This window comes from Crinia signifera, chromosome 2 (assembly GCF_055691185.1).
Source record: "Crinia signifera chromosome 2, ASM5569118v1, whole genome shotgun sequence".
Lineage (NCBI taxonomy): Eukaryota > Metazoa > Chordata > Amphibia > Anura > Myobatrachidae > Crinia > Crinia signifera.
The window spans coordinates 98589536-98606962 of NC_139218.1; positions in this window are offsets into that span (position 1 = coordinate 98589536).

A 17427-nucleotide genomic window follows, 5' to 3' on the forward strand; every position below is an offset into this window, starting at 1 on the left:
ACGGCCATTTATAGGTGAAACACACGGCCATTTTTAATGCAGAGGTGAATAGACAACGCCTCGCATTCTATTTCTGGTGTCCTATGAAACGCATGAAATCCTATTTCCGGGAGGCAGCCTGGATCATACCCGCCTCTAGATGATGCTAAATAGGGCGCATAGCCATATAACCCCCTTTATATAGATGTAATAGGGATTTTTACACAAATGAAAGAAATGCGGGGCATTTAAATTAACCTAATAACCATGCTTCATATATAGATAAAGATAAGGATATTTGATGTACAAATGTGACATTCTACCAATCCTTAATGGCAAATGCTAGATTACATTATTTATAAATAAAACTGTAGGGATTTTAATAATGGTGATAAATATTTTTCAAAATAAAAAATAAAAAATGATATGTTTAAAGAAACCACTTGATTTCAAAATCCCCATTGAGTCCCTTTGGAGTGAGGGTACTCATGTTGTAAATAAATTTCATTTCTGTTTGTACGAGGATGGTCTCACATCCCTTTTGGCGCCAATTTCCCGTTACTTTTTTGATCCACACTACTTGTTTGATGTCTTTGCTGGAGCAATTATGTACATTCTTGAAATGCTCTGAAAGTACTCTTAGGGTGCGTGAGGTTTTCCCACCAGTTTGAAGATCCAGCGGGCTTCGGATTGAAGGAGCTTCGTGTCCCGATCGCCTCCTCTCAGATGGGCTGGCACATGGTCGATAATCTGGTGCTTAAGGTCACTCAATTTATGATCCTTTTCGGCAAAGTGTCTATATATACATGATGCATAAGTCACGTTCACAGTGTGGAACCTGATCCCTTACGAAAAAGGTTAGACCCCAGGCAGTGCGGCCCATCAATGGTTTCCGTGTAACCTTGTGGTGTCCCCAGTCTGCCACTTGAAACAGGTCCTGGAAGTCACTATTCACACTTGAGCATAGTCCACACCCTGCATAAGGTGGATATAAAGTAACTGCAGTCCTCTAACAGCCACTTCGCATGGGGCCTTAGTAAGAGAACTCTTCTGAATCCAAAATTATGGCTACTGCTAGATGCTGATATTACAAAACTAGTAAGTCCAGTAAGTAAGCAAATGCTTTGAAAGCTACTAATGAAGCTAAATAGGTAAGTTTACACATTTTAGTAAATACTGTATACTGTTTACAAGCAAATCTTGTGCCTAATTATTTAGTTATAATGAGTTTGGTGTAGTTTTATGCAGCAGGTTACAAAGAAAATATTTCATATAAATTCAAAGAATACATAACATGAAATGTAGGGGCATGAATACATTCCCAGTGTTATTTTTCAAACAGCCTGGAGAGTGCTGCTACCTTGTGATTGCCTCTGTGAGAGAGAGAAAGAGATGTAGTTTTACTTGCTGCCAAACAGATGGCAGTGTTTTGTGAAACACAGACATTAGACATATCTATATCTATATATATATATATATATATATATATATATATAGATATATATATATATAGATATATATATATATATAGATATATATATATATATATATATATATATATGGGGTGTATGGTCCGGGACACTCTCCCTTGAAATATAGCTGCCTCCGGTGCCCTTCACATGAATGGACACTTGCAAAAATGAAAGCTGGCACTCCAAGGGCACTGTGGCAGCACTCCAAGGGCAGATGCTGAGGGCAGCTAGGATCACTAGTGATCGGACCCAATTGCCCGATGTACTTGATGATTTTATCTCCAGATTTGAAGACAGAGGATATCACAGAAAACCCCTCCTACAACAAAAGGAGGAAATCCTCAAAATCGACAGAGATGATCTACTTCATCCAAGGATGGTCAACACCACCTCAAGAGACCACAGGGATGATGTGATGCCTTTCGTGACCCGTTTCAATACCGCTTGTGCCATTTTACAGAGAGCCACGAGTATAGGCGTGCGCAGCCCATTTTATTAGGGGGTGCACCGTCAAAGGGGTGTGTCTAGCATTGCCCATTGGGTGTGTCTAACACTGCCAATCATGCATGTTTACCATCATCTATTGGTACTCGCTAAAATATAAAATGTCTCTCAGCTAGAACAAAATCTCCAGCCTATTTCAGTTTTAATATTCTTATTACTCTGTATAACAGTACATGCATATAAAGTAAAAAAAAATATATAGATGAAGCAGGTATGTAGTGATATGACAACGGTCTAGTACAATTAACAATGCAAAACACACAATTGATTCATGGGCACTAATTTTAATGGAATACAGGTCTAAAAAGCAAAAGACTTTGGTAAAAGGTATTGCTGGTATTGCTAGCGGCAGGGAGTTGTTCATAAGGGTGGGTACAGCATTTGGGGGTGCCTGTGCACCCCTAACACTCAATGTGTAAAGACAGATAAAGAGTCTTTTGATACAACCCTACATTAATTTAACATTTACGTGCCACTTCTTTATGACTTACTTCGCCCCCTCTTGTTTAAATACATTTATACACTAGCATGTATGACAGTAACACTTGTGTATATAGCTTCCTTTTTTAATCATATGTATCATACGATCACCTTCATACACACACATCACTCCAATTCCACTACCTAAACCCACACCTTTACACGTGTACTTTGTATTTGCATGGAATTTTTTAATATTGAATAATGCATATTGATGTTCCTATAATTTCACTTTGATTGCACTGTGTTTTTCACAGTCTCTCCCGCAGCCTCCCAAGCCACACGCAGCCCCATATACATCCCGCTGACAGGAGGTGCCGATTGGAGCCGGCAAAGGCGCGCGTGTCACACCACAGCAATCGCCATCCATGCGTTTCACAGACAGGAAAGCCGGGGACGTGTTTCCGTCCACCAGGCCCTTTCCAGCGTCTAACACCCCGGACGGCGTGGTGGTAGGAGGGAGCGGGTCTGACTATGTCTTCTGTTCACCTTATTTAAATAGTAATCTGATTATTTGTTATTCACTTCACTTTGTCTTTTAGCCTTGAAAATGGGGCGTGCCAGCCCCGAAACATTGGCGCAGTCTTTTATGCACTGAATTATAAACGTTTTTTTCTCAGTCCCCTTGGAGTGCCTGTTTTCATATTTTCAAATATATCTATATATCTATATCTATATACATATTTCTTTGACAATGAATATTTTCTTTATTTAATATTATTGGAAGAAATTTATATTATTTATACATATAAACTAATTGTACAAAGCTAATTATTCTTCTTTGCTATGTAATGACTTTTTGTAGATCATGTCCTGCTTAATCAGTGCCGATCTTTAATAAAAATATTTTGTATGATAGTGATCTACATGTAAATAAACATTAAAATGAAGCACATAAATCATTACATTCAGTGGTGGAGTGAGGCTGATGAAGTCACAGGCAGCCTTTGTGATGTCACAGGTGTGATGAAAAAAAGGCTGTGCTTGGCACAGAATCCTCAGTTATTGGATGAGTGTGAGCTGTGTGGTAGCTTTATTTTGTATTGCTATACATACGCGTTTTCTTATCGCTTTAACGCCGTTTTAGAATGTGGAAGTCTAAGGTAAGCTTATTTTTTATCTGAATATTACAAAATAGTTTACAGTTTTGTTTTTTGTTCCATTTCAAAATTCATTTGTTGGAACTCATCATTATCAATAGAGTTTTCTTATTAAATGGGATTTTCTATGCAAATATTATAAATATTCCCTTATGAATGTGTTTGAGGATTATAATTTTTTGTTCCCATATTAAAATTGTTTCATTTTGACTCAATGGGCTAAATTTCTATTAAAGACGGGATGCTGTCCGTAACAATCAATACATTTTAATCTATTAGCATCTAGAAGTTATTAAATAAATAAAGCGTATAAACTAATTGGTTGCTATGGGCAAAATCCCATCTTATTATTCCCTTTGAATCTGTTTAAGATTTGTAATTTTTCCTCTACTATTCAAATTATTTCGATTTGATTCTTTGGCTGGTTTGGTATACATCAGGGGTATTCAACATGTGGCCCTCCAGCTGCTGTGGAACTACACATCACAGCCCTGTCACAGGTTTACATGCATTAATAGCAAAATGATTGCAGGATGTGCTGCGATGTGTAGTTCTACACCAGTTGTAGGACGACATGCTGAATACTCCTGGCCTACATAATCAAATCTACGAGGATATTTTAATACATAAACCTTCTTCATTAAAGGGCTGATTTAGAGCCAAAAACCCACGTGTATTTTTTGTTGTTGTAAGTGACATTGGTTTAGTACGAACACAAAACTTGAATTATTTTAACATTTATTTAGTATTTTTCTAACACCTGTTTTTCATACATATTTACAGAACTTGTGGCTGCCTTATTTAAGGCTGACATGGACGGATAGACTCCAAATTCTGTCAGACATTGGTCTGAGTGACCGAGTTATTGATGCCGCCCAGAAAATACTGCGGAAACAATTTAATGTTGAAGGCTTGCAGTCTACAGTGAGAGCAGCGTCTGGCTCCTTCACCCCCATCTCCGGGCCAGCAGTACAGATCCACCCAGATACGGATCACAATCACTTTTACGTGTCCTGTTATCATAATGGACAAATCCAAATTGCGGACAGTGATGGATGGCAAATTACCCCCTGTGCTAGCAGACAACTGCGAGAACTCTATGGGAATGTTGTGCCAAGAAAACTGCTTCAAAGCCTGGAAATCCTGGATGTGGAACAACAGAGGCCAAACACAGCGGATTGTGGACTATATTCAATAGCCAATGCTGTGCAGATCCTCTTCACTGGCAGTGTCCCCAGCTGCAGATACAACTATGCATTAATGACGCCACATCTTATACAGTGCCTGGAGACTGGAAACTTTACTCCATTTCCTAAAATTAGGAAAAGAAGATGCCATTATAAATCGGGGACTCTTGATGCAGACAGCAGCCTACACACTGGAAAATCTACAACAATTCCAGAATCGAGGAAACGGAAACACCTTGAAAAAGGTGGAAGTACCAAACAGTGGAAACGTTCCGGGTATTATTAGCTGCAACTCAAAATCAACTCTGAGGTGCAGCCGTACCATCAGCTGTCTGGTATGATTGGACTCTAACATATATGAGCAGTCATGCATCTCCGATAGGTGTAGTGGCGACTCCAGATCACGGTGGCGTCATTAGGGGAACACCAAGAATATCTGGGGATTATGGCTACTGGCGACACCCCAAAAAAAAAACGACACCTGGCAGCCACCTCATGGGTGTGTTGGAAGAGCTGCTAAGCTGCTAAATAGTTTTAAAATATTATCAGCAAGTGGGTCTATACATGAGGAGATGTTGCTGAGCGATCTGAACAGTGTAGATCAATCAGAATCGCTCAGCAAGATTGCTCAGCACACATCACTGTACAGCGATATGTCAGCAATGTGTGCTGAGCGATCTGACAGGGCCTGTGTTCTGCGGTGAGAACACTGGCCCTGACAGGTGATTAACTAGATTTATCAAGCATGCTGTATCTTAATTGCCTGATGATAGCTAGGCGTGGGGCCGCACATCGCTATCACTATTGCCCCTACACACGGAGCAATGTAGGGGCATTTTTGAAGGTAGGGTTGAGGTTGTAGGGTAAGTGCACTTACCTGACTTCAGTCAGGAATGTGCAGTTCCGTTTTCATAGGTTTTACCTGTGAAACGCACAGCCATTTTTTTAGGTGGAACGCATGGCCATTTTTAAAGCGGAGCTGAATAGACATCAATAGATTTTATCCGTGGAACGCACGGCCATTTATAGGTGGAACGCACAGCCATCTTTAATACGGAGGTGAATGGATATAATAGGTGTTTTCCATGGAACGCACAGCCATTTATAGGTGAAACACACGGCCATTTTTAATGCAGAGGTGAATAGACAACGCCTCGCATTCTATTTCTGGTGTCCTATGAAACGCATGAAATCCTATTTCCGGGAGGCAGCCTGGATCATACCCGCCTCTAGATGATGCTAAATAGGGCGCATAGCCATATAACCCCCTTTATATAGATGTAATAGGGATTTTTACACAAATGAAAGAAATGCGGGGCATTTAAATTAACCTAATAACCATGCTTCATATATAGAAAAAGATAAGGATATTTGATGTACAAATGTGACATTCTACCAATCCTTAATGGCAAATGCTAGATTACATTATTTATAAATAAAACTGTAGGGATTTTAATAATGGTGATAAATATTTTTCAAAATAAAAAATAAAAAATGATATGTTTAAAGAAACCACTTGATTTCAAAATCCCCATTGAGTCCCTTTGGAGTGAGGGTACTCATGTTGTAAATAAATTTCATTTCTGTTTGTACGAGGATGGTCTCACATCCCTTTTGGCGCCAATTTCCCGTTACTTTTTTGATCCACACTACTTGTTTGATGTCTTTGCTGGAGCAATTATGTACATTCTTGAAATGCTCTGAAAGTACTCTTAGGGTGCGTGAGGTTTTCCCACCAGTTTGAAGATCCAGCGGGCTTCGGATTGAAGGAGCTTCGTGTCCCGATCGCCTCCTCTCAGATGGGCTGGCACATGGTCGATAATCTGGTGCTTAAGGTCACTCAATTTATGATCCTTTTCGGCAAAGTGTCTATATATACATGATGCATAAGTCACGTTCACAGTGTGGAACCTGATCCCTTACGAAAAAGGTTAGACCCCAGGCAGTGCGGCCCATCAATGGTTTCCGTGTAACCTTGTGGTGTCCCCAGTCTGCCACTTGAAACAGGTCCTGGAAGTCACTATTCACACTTGAGCATAGTCCACACCCTGCATAAGGTGGATATAAAGTATCTGCAGTCCTGTAACAGCCACTTCGCATGGGGCCTTAGTAAGAGAACTCTTCTGAATCCAAAATTATGGCTACTGCTAGATGCTGATATTACAAAACTAGTAAGTCCAGTAAGTAAGCAAATGCTTTGAAAGCTACTAATGAAGCTAAATAGGTAAGTTTACACATTTTAGTAAATACTGTATACTGTTTACAAGCAAATCTTGTGCCTAATTATTTAGTTATAATGAGTTTGGTGTAGTTTTATGCAGCAGGTTACAAAGAAAATATTTCATATAAATTCAAAGAATACATAACATGAAATGTAGGGGCATGAATACATTCCCAGTGTTATTTTTCAAACAGCCTGGAGAGTGCTGCTACCTTGTGATTGCCTCTGTGAGAGAGAGAAAGAGATGTAGTTTTACTTGCTGCCAAACAGATGGCAGTGTTTTGTGAAACACAGACATTAGACATATCTATATCTATATATATATAGATATATATATCTATATATATATAGATATATATATATATATGGGGTGTATGGTCCGGCATTCTCCCTTGAAATATAGCTGCCTCCGGTGCCCTTCACATGAATGGACACTTGCAAAAATGAAAGCTGGCACTCCAAGGGCACTGTGGCAGCACTCCAAGGGCAGATGCTGAGGGCAGCTAGGATCACTAGTGATCGGACCCAATTGCCCGATGTACTTGATGATTTTATCTCCAGATTTGAAGACAGAGGATATCACAGAAAAACCCTCCTACAACAAAAGGAGGAAATCCTCAAAATCGACAGAGATGATCTACTTCATCCAAGGATGGTCAACACCACCCCAAGAGACCACAGGGATGATGTGATGCCTTTCGTGACCCGTTTCAATACCGCAAGTGCCATTTTACAGAGAGCCACGAGTATAGGCGTGCGCAGCCCATTTTATTAGGGGGTGCACCGTCAAAGGGGTGTGTCTAGCATTGCCCATTGGGTGTGTCTAACACTGCCAATCATGCATGTTTACCATCATCTATTGGTACTCGCTAAAATATAAAATGTCTCTCAGCTAGAACAAAATCTCCAGCCTATTTCAGTTTTAATATTCTTATTACTCTGTATAACAGTACATGCATATAAAGTAAAAAAAAATATATAGATGAAGCAGGTATGTAGTGATATGACAACGGTCTAGTACAATTAACAATGCAAAACACACAATTGATTCATGGGCACTAATTTTAATGGAATACAGGTCTAAAAAGCAAAAGACTTTGGTAAAAGGTATTGCTGGTATTGCTAGCGGCAGGGAGTTGTTCATAAGGGTGGGTACAGCATTTGGGGGTGCCTGTGCACCCCTAACACTCAATGTGTAAAGACAGATAAAGAGTCTTTTGATACAACCCTACATTAATTTAACATTTACGTGCCACTTCTTTATGACTTACTTCGCCCCCTCTTGTTTAAATACATTTATACACTAGCATGTATGACAGTAACACTTGTGTATATAGCTTCTTTTTTTAATCATATGTATCATACGATCACCTTCATACACACACATCACTCCAATTCCACTACCTAAACCCACACCTTTACACGTGTACTTTGTATTTGCATGGAATTTTTTAATATTGAATAATGCATATTGATGTTCCTATAATTTCACTTTGATTGCACTGTGTTTTTCACAGTCTCTCCCGCAGCCTCCCAAGCCACACGCAGCCCCATATACATCCCGCTGACAGGAGGTGCCGATTGGAGCCGGCAAAGGCGCGCGTGTCACACCACAGCAATCGCCATCCATGCGTTTCACAGACAGGAAAGCCGGGGACGTGTTTCCGTCCACCAGGCCCTTTCCAGCATCTAACACCCCGGACGGCGTGGTGGTAGGAGGGAGCGGGTCTGACTATGTCTTCTGTTCACCTTATTTAAATAGTAATCTGATTATTTGTTATTCACTTCACTTTGTCTTTTAGCCTTGAAAATGGGGCGTGCCAGCCCCGAAACATTGGCGCAGTCTTTTATGCACTGAATTATAAACTTTTTTTCTCAGTCCCCTTGGAGTGCCTGTTTTCATATTTTCAAATATATCTATATATCTATATCTATATACATATTTCTTTGACAATGAATATTTTCTTTATTTAATATTATTGGAAGAAATTTATATTATTTATACATATAAACTAATTGTACAAAGCTAATTATTCTTCTTTGCTATGTAATGACTTTTTGTAGATCATGTCCTGCTTAATCAGTGCCGATCTTTAATAAAAATATTTTGTATGATAGTGATCTACATGTAAATAAACATTAAAATGAAGCACATAAATCATTACATTCAGTGGTGGAGTGAGGCTGATGAAGTCACAGGCAGCCTTTGTGATGTCACAGGTGTGATGAAAAAAAGGCTGTGCTTGGCACAGAATCCTCAGTTATTGGATGAGTGTGAGCTGTGTGGTAGCTTTATTTTGTATTGCTATACATACGCGTTTTCTTATCGCTTTAACGCCGTTTTAGAATGTGGAAGTCTAAGGTAAGCTTATTTTTTATCTGAATATTACAAAATAGTTTACAGTTTTGTTTTTTGTTCCATTTCAAAATTCATTTGTTGGAACTCATCATTATCAATAGAGTTTTCTTATTAAATGGGATTTTCTATGCAAATATTATAAATATTCCCTTATGAATGTGTTTGAGGATTATAATTTTTTGTTCCCATATTAAAATTGTTTCATTTTGACTCAATGGGCTAAATTTCTATTAAAGACGGGATGCTGTCCGTAACAATCAATACATTTTAATCTATTAGCATCTAGAAGTTATTAAATAAATAAAGCGTATAAACTAATTGGTTGCTATGGGCAAAATCCCATCTTATTATTCCCTTTGAATCTGTTTAAGATTTGTAATTTTTCCTCTACTATTCAAATTATTTCGATTTGATTCTTTGGCTGGTTTGGTATACATCAGGGGTATTCAACATGTGGCCCTCCAGCTGCTGTGGAACTACACATCACAGCCCTGTCACAGGTTTACATGCATTAATAGCAAAATGATTGCAGGATGTGCTGCGATGTGTAGTTCTACACCAGTTGTAGGACGACATGCTGAATACTCCTGGCCTACATAATCAAATCTACGAGGATATTTTAATACATAAACCTTCTTCATTAAAGGGCTGATTTAGAGCCAAAAACCCACGTGTATTTTTTGTTGTTGTAAGTGACATTGGTTTAGTACGAACACAAAACTTGAATTATTTTAACATTTATTTAGTATTTTTCTAACACCTGTTTTTCATACATATTTACAGAACTTGTGGCTGCCTTATTTAAGGCTGACATGGACGGATAGACTCCAAATTCTGTCAGACATTGGTCTGAGTGACCGAGTTATTGATGCCGCCCAGAAAATACTGCGGAAACAATTTAATGTTGAAGGCTTGCAGTCTACAGTGAGAGCAGCGTCTGGCTCCTTCACCCCCATCTCCGGGCCAGCAGTACAGATCCACCCAGATACGGATCACAATCACTTTTACGTGTCCTGTTATCATAATGGACAAATCCAAATTGCGGACAGTGATGGATGGCAAATTACCCCCTGTGCTAGCAGACAACTGCGAGAACTCTATGGGAATGTTGTGCCAAGAAAACTGCTTCAAAGCCTGGAAATCCTGGATGTGGAACAACAGAGGCCAAACACAGCGGATTGTGGACTATATTCAATAGCCAATGCTGTGCAGATCCTCTTCACTGGCAGTGTCCCCAGCTGCAGATACAACTATGCATTAATGACGCCACATCTTATACAGTGCCTGGAGACAGGAAACTTTACTCCATTTCCTAAAATTAGGAAAAGAAGATGCCATTATAAATCGGGGACTCTTGATGCAGACAGCAGCCTACACACTGGAAAATCTACAACAATTCCAGAATCGAGGAAACGGAAACACCTTGAAGAAGGTGGAAGTACCAAACGGTGGAAACGTTCCGGGTATTATTAGCTGCAACTCAACATCAACTCTGAGGTGCAGCCGTACCATCAGCTGTCTGGTATGATTGGACTCTAACATATATGAGCAGTCATGCATCTCCGATAGGTGTAGTGGCGACTCCAGATCACGTTGGCGTCATTAGGGGAACACCAAGAATATCTGGGGATTATGGCTACTGGCGACACCCCAAAAAAAAAACGACACCTGGCAGCCACCTCATGGGTGTGTTGGAAGAGCTGCTAAGCTGCTAAATAGTTTTAAAATATTGACAGCAAGTTTGTCTATACATGAGGAGATGTTGCTGAGCGATCTGAACAGTGTAGATCACTCAGAATCGCTCAGCAAGATTGCTCAGCACACATCACTGTACAGCGATATGTCAGCAATGTGTGCTGAGCGATCTGACAGGGCCTGTGTTCTGCGGTGAGAACACTGGCCCTGACAGGTGATTAACTAGATTTATCAAGCATGCTGTATCTTAATTGCCTGATGATAGCTAGGCGTGGGGCCGCACATCGCTATCACTATTGCCCCTACACACGGAGCAATGTAGGGGCATTTTTGAAGGTAGGGTTGAGGTTGTAGGGTAAGTGCACTTACCTGACTTCAGTCAGGAATGTGCAGTTCCGTTTTCATAGGTTTTACCTGTGAAACGCACAGCCATTTTTTAGGTGGAACGCATGGCCATTTTTAAAGCGGAGCTGAATAGACATCAATAGATTTTATCCGTGGAACGCACGGCCATTTATAGGTGGAACGCACAGCCATCTTTAATACGGAGGTGAATGGATATAATAGGTGTTTTCCATGGAACGCACGGCCATTTATAGGTGAAACACACGGCCATTTTTAATGCAGAGGTGAATAGACAACGCCTCGCATTCTATTTCTGGTGTCCTATGAAACGCATGAAATCCTATTTCCGGGAGGCAGCCTGGATCATACCCGCCTCTAGATGATGCTAAATAGGGCGCATAGCCATATAACCCCCTTTATATAGATGTAATAGGGATTTTTACACAAATGAAAGAAATGCGGGGCATTTAAATTAACCTAATAACCATGCTTCATATATAGATAAAGATAAGGATATTTGATGTACAAATGTGACATTCTACCAATCCTTAATGGCAAATGCTAGATTACATTATTTATAAATAAAACTGTAGGGATTTTAATAATGGTGATAAATATTTTTCAAAATAAAAAATAAAAAATGATATGTTTAAAGAAACCACTTGATTTCAAAATCCCCATTGAGTCCCTTTGGAGTGAGGGTACTCATGTTGTAAATAAATTTCATTTCTGTTTGTACGAGGATGGTCTCACATCCCTTTTGGCGCCAATTTCCCGTTACTTTTTTGATCCACACTACTTGTTTGATGTCTTTGCTGGAGCAATTATGTACATTCTTGAAATGCTCTGAAAGTACTCTTAGGGTGCGTGAGGTTTTCCCACCAGTTTGAAGATCCAGCGGGCTTCGGATTAAAGGAGCTTCGTGTCCCGATCGCCTCCTCTCAGATGGGCTGGCACATGGTCGATAATCTGGTGCTTAAGGTCACTAAATTTATGATCCTTTTCGGCAAAGTGTCTATATATACATGATGCATAAGTCACGTTCACAGTGTGGAACCTGATCCCTTACGAAAAAGGTTAGACCCCAGGCAGTGCGGCCCATCAATGGTTTCCGTGTAACCTTGTGGTGTCCCCAGTCTGCCACTTGAAACAGGTCCTGGAAGTCACTGTGAGGGTACGAGTTCCTCAATCACTCAGACACCGAGCAGATGAAACCAGAAGAATGGTTTATTTTCCACAGCACGCACAAATAAACAATAAACAGTGGTAAAGGTAAATTGCAGAGTAGAAAGATATTCAGGTAGCAGGCCCAAACAGACAGTCCTTGTATAGTCACAGTCCCAGATCAGTTCCACAGGGCAAACTATCACTTATCCCACACCGCAGTGATAGCATATAAGTCCACACGATACCTAGACAGAGCATAACCTCTTAGTCCAGGACAGTCCATCAATATCTCTTCCTGGCTAGTCTGCAAGTCATTTTAAAAACTTCTCAAATTCCCACGGTGATCGCATCATCTGTGGGGTTGCCCAAGTTCCTGATTGGTGGATTCAAGCATAAGGTATATCCCACCTTCAATCCACAGTTGTCCAACTGCTGCTCTCAACCCCTGCTGGGTCGGTTCCAGTAAGTCTGGAAGTGGCCAGGGATATGCAGAGCAAGATACAATACAACACAAGATTACGTTATGGGCTGATCACCCCCTGTGGTGCCGGGTTCCACTAAGTCTGGTATTGACACAAAGGAGCTGAAGGTAGAGACACAATCATAGTCGGATTACATTATGTCCTGATTACCCCCTGTGAACATTTCCTGTTGGTAGCAGGGGAATTGGATCACCCCCTGTGAAGATTGTCCCTCAGCTAACACCCTCCTGTGATAGCAGGAACAAAAGTATGGTAATGGGACATAACCTTTTGGTGAATTATTTCCTGGGTATTTCCTGGCAGACCATATTAGGGCAAGAGCGATCTGATCTGGAAATACACACAGATTTGGGGGATAGAAACATCTATGGAGAATAAGAGGGTACCGACGGACTAAAATAGTACATTAATTACTACACCTAATAAAATATAGTAATTACAGATTTACAGTGAGTATGATAACCTCACATTCCTTCCCCTACTATTGTAGTCCCGGTACCAAGCTGTTCTGGAACCAATAACAACCTGGAATAGCGGGATGCAGAGCAGAGAATCTGGGGTTTGGATTTACCACCTGAGTCCCACAGGGTGACATCATACCAAACCCATCTTGTAAAAGGCGGCTGGTTTGCAGAACCAGCAAGGGCATGATTACAGTCTAAGTCATACATTGGAACTAACAAGGGATGTAGCGATTCCTCTTCTTCGGATTCTGGGTACCCCCCCTCTGCAACATTGTAACCTACTAATACTTTTGCCTCGGGCACAATGGGGCAGGGACCACTTTCCACCTCCCCCTCTTGCCCAAGGAACAGGGGCCAAACAGCAGGCCAATATAGGGGCTCTGGCCCTGGCACTTCCACCACCCCGTCCTGTCCTTCCTCCCCCAAACCCAAACTAGGGGCATGGCAAATTTCAGTCCAGCATTTGGTCTCAATGTCCAGGGCTGAGGAGGGACCCTCCATCACAAACAATTCCGCTGGTGGCTGCAGGACAGGCTGTGTCAGCTCTGTCCCCTTAAAAGCCAGATGCTCACCTGCAGCTACTTCTGCGCACAGCTCCTTCTCCGCGATAGCCTCCTTCCCCAGCTGAGTATGCTGGGCAGCCCGAAACACGACGTCATCTGTGACTGGTGGGCTGGTGGCCTGGATGTTGTCGGATACTCCTCTAACCACGGCGATCTCTTCTTGGACGCAGTCCTCATAGATCCCCTTACAGCAGGATAATAGCTCTGCATCTCCCACCTCAGCAAAAGGGAAGCAGTAGTGCAGCTCCTCCGGGGGTGCCTGGCTCAGAGGCCTCACTTCCTTCACGTTGGGGATAACCTCCCCCTGCAGAGAACCCTGAGCAGCTTCCTCCCTAGGATGGGGGAGAAGCAATTGCAAACGGTGCCTTTCATCACGCCCCCTGCGACACTGATCTTGCCATGCTGGGGTATCCAGGAGCCCCCGATCAATCGCCTCTTCCTCTGCCACCACGAAGCACTCCTCCAGACACTGCAATTGTTCCCACACACTCAACTGTGCACCGAAATGGAGGATCCATGCTCGATAATCAGCAAATGCATTTGTAGGATCTCCCTGATCGTGAAGGATCTGCTGAAGGAGTTCCCCGCGAGTGCAGGATCGGATGGGTATACCTCGCAGCTGACCTTCTGCTATCAGCTCCTCCATACTCATTTCTTCAAGGGCAGTTAGGGGCCCCCCTGACAACGACCCTTCTCTTGCAGTAACAATTAATTCTGTGGCAGACCCCTCGGTTGTCTGCCCAGATTGCAGTAGCCCCCTTCTAGACCTTTCCTCTGGTTCTATCTGGGGCATCAATGTATTCTGGACTTGTCCTTCAGCCTCAGAATATTGTCCTCTTTGTAGCATCTGGGTAACTGTAGCAATCACTTCCTCTGTAAATTCTACAAACTCTGGCTCTCCCAGCAGATTCCAAGAGGTGGCCTCACCTTTACAGTGCAGAAATGCATCCCCCAGGTAACACAACTTGTCCTGTATGCTGGATACTCTCCACCCGCTGACCATCTGCTGAGCGTCTTCCCAGTACTTCCAGATATAATGCATTTTCCTGACAATAAATAACAGATCCGGCTTCCCAGCCTGCCGATACACTGAAGAACCTCCATCCCTGAGCTCCTCTGCTACAGGGGTCTTGAGGCATCGATTTTCTTTCCTTGGAAACATTTTCCCTTTCCACAGGAATGACACCTGCTCACTTGCAGAACTTCACCTTATTGCATTTTCCGTTTCCTTACATATGGTCTGATCCTCTGTCCTCTGTGCTTTCTGTGCTCGATGGTTGGTGTCTGAATGATCCCACTGCTGCCACCAAATGTGAGGGTACGAGGTTCCTCAATCACTCAGACACCGAGCAGATGAAACCAAAATATGGTTTATTTTTATCACAGCACACGAAAGTAGATGAAGACAGGAACAAGAGGCAAATGTAGCATATAAACGTTCGGGTAGCAAAGTCCTTGTAGCATCACAGTCCAAAGCACAAAACTTATCACTTAATCCCCACAGCAGTGATAGCATATAAGTCCACACGATACCTAGACAGAGCATAACCTCTTAGTCCAGGACAGTCCATCAATTCTCTCCTCCTGGCTAGTCTGCAAGTCATTTTAAAAACTTCTCAAATTCCCACGGTGATCGCATCATCTGTGGGGTTGCCCAAGTTCCTGATTGGTGGATTCAAGCATAAGGTATATCCCACCTTCAATCCACAGTTGTCCAACTGCTGCTCTCAACCCCTGCTGGGTCGGTTCCAGTAAGTCTGGAAGTGGCCAGGGATATGCAGAGCAAGATACAATACAACACAAGATTACGTTATGGGCTGATCACCCCCTGTGGTGCCGGGTTCCACTAAGTCTGGTATTGACACAAAGGAGCTGAAGGTAGAGACACAATCATAGTCGGATTACATTATGTCCTGATTACCCCCTGTGAACATTTCCTGTTGGTAGCAGGGGAATTGGATCACCCCCTGTGAAGATTGTCCCTCAGCTAACACCCTCCTGTGATAGCAGGAACAAAAGTATGGTAATGGGACATAACCTTTTGGTGAATTATTTCCTGGGTATTTCCTGGCAGACCATATTAGGGCAAGAGCGATCTGATCTGGAAATACACACAGATTTGGGGGATAGAAACATCTATGGAGAATAAGAGGGTACCGACGGACTAAAATAGTACATTAATTACTACACCTAATAAAATATAGTAATTACAGATTTACAGTGAGTATGATAACCTCACATTCCTTCCCCTACTATTGTAGTCCCGGTACCAAGCTGTTCTGGAACCAATAACAACCTGGAATAGCGGGATGCAGAGCAGAGAATCTGGGGTTTGGATTTACCACCTGAGTCCCACAGGGTGACATCATACCAAACCCATCTTGTAAAAGGCGGCTGGTTTGCAGAACCAGCAAGGGCATGATTACAGTCTAAGTCATACATTGGAACTAACAAGGGATGTAGCGATTCCTCTTCTTCGGATTCTGGGTACCCCCCCTCTGCAACATTGTAACCTACTAATACTTTTGCCTCGGGCACAATGGGGCAGGGACCACTTTCCACCTCCCCCTCTTGCCCAAGGAACAGGGGCCAAACAGCAGGCCAATATAGGGGCTCTGGCCCTGGCACTTCCACCACCCCGTCCTGTCCTTCCTCCCCCAAACCCAAACTAGGGGCATGGCAAATTTCAGTCCAGCATTTGGTCTCAATGTCCAGGGCTGAGGAGGGACCCTCCATCACAAACAATTCCGCTGGTGGCTGCAGGACAGGCTGTGTCAGCTCTGTCCCCTTAAAAGCCAGATGCTCACCTGCAGCTACTTCTGCGCACAGCTCCTTCTCCGCGATAGCCTCCTTCCCCAGCTGAGTATGCTGGGCAGCCCGAAACACGACGTCATCTGTGACTGGTGGGCTGGTGGCCTGGATGTTGTCGGATACTCCTCTAACCACGGCGATCTCTTCTTGGACGCAGTCCTCATAGATCCCCTTACAGCAGGATAATAGCTCTGCATCTCCCACCTCAGCAAAAGGGAAGCAGTAGTGCAGCTCCTCCGGGGGTGCCTGGCTCAGAGGCCTCACTTCCTTCACGTTGGGGATAACCTCCCCCTGCAGAGAACCCTGAGCAGCTTCCTCCCTAGGATGGGGGAGAAGCAATTGCAAACGGTGCCTTTCATCACGCCCCCTGCGACACTGATCTTGCCATGCTGGGGTATCCAGGAGCCCCCGATCAATCGCCTCTTCCTCTGCCACCACGAAGCACTCCTCCAGACACTGCAATTGTTCCCACACACTCAACTGTGCACCGAAATGGAGGATCCATGCTCGATAATCAGCAAATGCATTTGTAGGATCTCCCTGATCGTGAAGGATCTGCTGAAGGAGTTCCCCGCGAGTGCAGGATCGGATGGGTATA